Source organism: Tupaia chinensis, unplaced genomic scaffold (genome assembly GCF_000334495.1).
Source record: "Tupaia chinensis unplaced genomic scaffold, TupChi_1.0 Scaffold000063_1, whole genome shotgun sequence".
Classification (NCBI taxonomy): Eukaryota; Metazoa; Chordata; class Mammalia; order Scandentia; family Tupaiidae; genus Tupaia; species Tupaia belangeri.
Window position 1 is genome coordinate 2,519,052 of NW_006159521.1, and position 4,046 is coordinate 2,523,097.

The 4,046-nt window shown below is 40.8% G+C and overlaps 1 protein-coding gene across 1 annotated transcript in view; it reads left to right on the top strand.

Moving 5' to 3' along the window:
- Window positions 1-3,932: 3,932 nt before the first annotated feature.
- The window catches only part of RPS27L (ribosomal protein S27 like), a gene marked incomplete in the record, with an annotated part of 7,134 nt that continues 7,020 nt past the window's right edge, over window positions 3,933-4,046 (top strand). Inside the window, 1 exon segment of the mRNA XM_006141755.2 lies at window positions 3,933-4,027.

Here is a 4,046-nt window from a genome sequence, read left to right on the forward strand (position 1 = left end):
ACTCTGAATTGCATAAAAGTGAAACTAAACTACATCTCTGGCCATCTTTCTGGGAAAAGGGCCTAGTTTAGGGAAAAGATGGGGATCTCATTTATTTAGATCAGCTCTTAGGAGCGTGAGATTTACCACCAGTTGGGTGCCTGGTTTAACCTGTCTAAACACCTGTGAGTTTTCCCAGTGTCTGAAATTGGCAAAGGGTGAAGGGAGTAGAGATGGCTACATGACTTCTGAGGTGAAAAGAGCCAGGTGCCAGGCCTGGCCGCAGGGAACAACTGGAATGTTCTCAGGGCAAGAAACAGAACTGGGAGTGGTATTTCACAGTTCTTTGGGAAGCCAGGTGGAAGCCCCTGCTGCAAGCTGCCAAGGCAGAGGGACTCTGAGGGCCCACCTTGGCCTGCATACTCCTATCTGCCATCACTCCAGACACCTGGGATGGCATAGGAGGGGCTGAGCTTAGGAGGAGGCAGATTTACTAATAGTGTACAGGTCTTCTTGACCTTGACAGTTTTATTTCTCACACTACCTCTGAGTGCTTTTGAAGCTGAAGGATTTGACACTGCTGGGCATTGGTTAAATAACTAAAGCAATAACGAGGCTGGATCATTAGAAATTATTCTGAAACCGACTACATGTAAAGTGCCAAAATAAATTTCAGGTTAAGTAAAAGGTAAAAGTTGAAGAATAAATATTATAGCCAAAGAATCAGAAGAAAACATGGACACATATTTAGTTGATTCTGAGGTGATCGAGCCCTGTTTAAGCACTGGAGCCAAAAAGAAAAACCAACAGATTTGAAATATGCATAAGTATGTGTGTGTGAATGCATACTATTAAAAACTTCTGTAAAATTAAATGAATTAAAACGTAAATTTAAAAATTGGGAAAATAGTCACAACATATATGAGAGTAACGGTTAATATCCTTAATATAGAAGGATAAAGAAGAAATATACAACCATCCCAGTAGAAAAGTGCTAATGGACAAGAAGCATATGGAAAATCTTCAGTGTGAAATAGTGAAAAATGTGAAGTAGGGATGAAGCAGGGGCAATCCCATCTTATAAATTGACTACTATGACTGGAAATTTGCCTTTTCCTTTGTGCCTAAGAACAGAGTAAATTAACACTCCTATTGTCTTTAAACCCCACTTCTTCTAGTTGCCTTAAGGTCCAGTCTCCAGACCTTGCTCTGAGCCACAGACACCATTAAGATTCCATCTTATTTAGGTAGAGATAGGACATACCCTCAGGGATGGTAAACTTGCCTTTGTCTGCTTCTGTGATGCCCTTTTGCTTGCTTTACTTTTATGGGTAAAACCCTACCCCTACCCTTTTCCCCCACTCAAACCCACTGCACCTTACCCTTCTGAATTATGTCATCCCAAGCAGGATTGCACATTTTTTTGCCTTTATAAACATCCCTCATCTTTCACTATGGGGCATGGGGTTTTGAGAGACATGAGCCCCTCTCCCCCACATGCCACCGGCTTAATCAATAAACTCTAATAAATTTGGCTATGTCTGGATGTCCTCTTATTTCTCGCTGAGTAGACTATTACAGTGAAATATGACCAAAAAAAAAAAAACATAAAAACAAACCAGTGTTATCAAGGGTGCAAAAAGGTACTTACATACACTTATGTCTGGAATGTAAATCGGTTTGACTTCTCTAGAAACAAACTGGCAGTTCATATTATAAACCTCAAAATGTGCAAAACTTTTGACTCAGCAATTCCTCCTCTAGGAATTTATCCTAAGGAAGTAATAAAAAATGTACACATTTGTCTACAAGAATGTTTATTAACGTGTTTCATAGTGAAAAACTGAGAGGGAGTATGATCTGACAGTGGGGTACAGCAGAAACTCAATTGGACTCACACAGGACAGGTCTGAGTTCACCTTTGGGGACCTCCCTGAGCATGAGCACCCTGTTGGGTGCCTCTCTCCCTATTATCTGTCCTATACAAATAATTTTAAAACTTTTTAAAAAATTGACAGAGTTGGGTGCTGGGATCTTCATTGGATCTTCATTATTAGTTTTCTATTGTTGTTTACAGATTGCCATAAACATAATGACTTAAAACAACACAAATTTATAGTATCATAGTGTTTCAGAAGTCTGCCAGGTTTTGGGGGCTAAAATTGAGATATTAGAGCTCTAGTGGAGAAACCACTTCCATGTCTTTTCTAATGGCTGCCCATATTTCTTGACTCATGGTCCTCTTTTTCCTTTCTATAGCAACATGAAATTTCTTTGTTTTTTTTAATAATTATTTATTTGGGGCTGGCAAGTGTCATGGTGGTTAAGGGCACTGGACTCCCACATGGCCAACTGCGGTTCAAGTCCTGAACCTGGTGGCTTGCTTTCTCTCTCACTCTGTGCCTCTCTGGTCAAATTAAAATAAATAAATAAACTTAAATAAAATAATTCTTTTTAAAAAGAATTATTTTATTTAAGTTTATTTATTTATTTTAATTTGACCAGAGACAGAGGGAGAGGGGGAAAGAAAGAAACCAACCCGCCAGAATCTGGGAACTTGTACCACGTCATCCATGTAGGAGTCCAGCGCCTTAACCACCATGCCACCTGCTGGTCCCAGAATGTCTTATTAAAATAATAAAGTTAAAAATAAATTTACTAACAAAGCAAAATGAAAAACAGCATTTCTTGGATGTTTCTTTCATCATCACATCTTTTTTTTGAGAGATTTTTGCTATAGGGTGCATGTACTTACCAGAGACTGAGAGCGTCTGGAGAGATGGCCACGCTGTGATTTGGGCTGGCACACATGCACACATGCACACACACCTGGCTTCAATGGGCCTGGGCCTAGAATTGTGGTCAACCACGAGGGAACCCAAGGCCTTAACCACTATGCCACCTGCTGGTCCCCATCATCACAGATCTGTCTTTGCTTCTCATCTATCTTCCTCTTCCAATTAGGAAGGCCCATCGTGATTACATCAGGCCTAATAGATAATCCAGGATAATTTTTCTATCTTAAAATCAGTTAATTCGCAATCTTAATTCCACTTGCCAAGTAACTACAGGTCCTGGGGATTAGGATACTAACATCTTTGGGGGCGATTATTCTGCCTATACAATATTAATACTTAATATTAATAAGATATTTATAAGAAATATTTAATACCAATCTTACTAATATTTTAAATACTAAATATTTAAGGACCCAAACCTAAGGTCCAACTTGATGTATGGATAAATGAGGATATTAATATGATAAATACTATGTGTCCATTAATTTATGCAAGAGAATATAAAGTAACGCGAAGCGAAGTTCATTACATAATGAGTGGGAGGGATTAAGTCTACAGAAGACTATGCACAAGATGACTCCGATTATGTAAAACCAAAATCTAAAATAAACCTATATGCAAGTGAGTAAAATGTTTGGAAGGCCCTAAGTCAGAAGTTAATGTTTATCTCTGAATGTTCATTTAATCCCCCCCCCCCATTTTCTGCACTTTCCAAAGTGCACACTATACTTGTATTCTTTCTGCAAAGAAATAAAAGGTGATTCGGAACGTCCAGTTAGGCCACTTTTCTGGTCAAGCATTTCCCTGGTGTCTTAACTTCCTATTCCCGCTCACACCCACACTTCGAGCATGTCCTTATCAGATATATTTTCTGTCCGGTTATCAGTGACATTTGCAGCTTTTTCAGGCCTGAGTTGTCCGCTCCGCAAAGTACCCGCAATATAGAGGGCAGAAAGTGGGCCTGTCGATGTTGGCACCGCGCGAACGAGGGGTGTAAAACTTTTGCAGAGCTAAGCTAAGGCTTGGCCGCACGCGGCAGAGAACTTTGAACCCTACACGTGGAAGGGCGTGCGCAGGGATATGAGCCTCTCATACAATCTCGCCCACCCACATCAACATTCATAATACTGCTATTTTTCTAATACGTAGAAGAACGGAGAAGAGTCGCAACGCCCCACGCGTCCAGACGCAGCGTGAACCCTGAGCGGACCCGCTGAGTGCCCGGGACCCTCGGCGAGCGGCCCGCCGGGCTCCGGGAAGGCTTTGGGC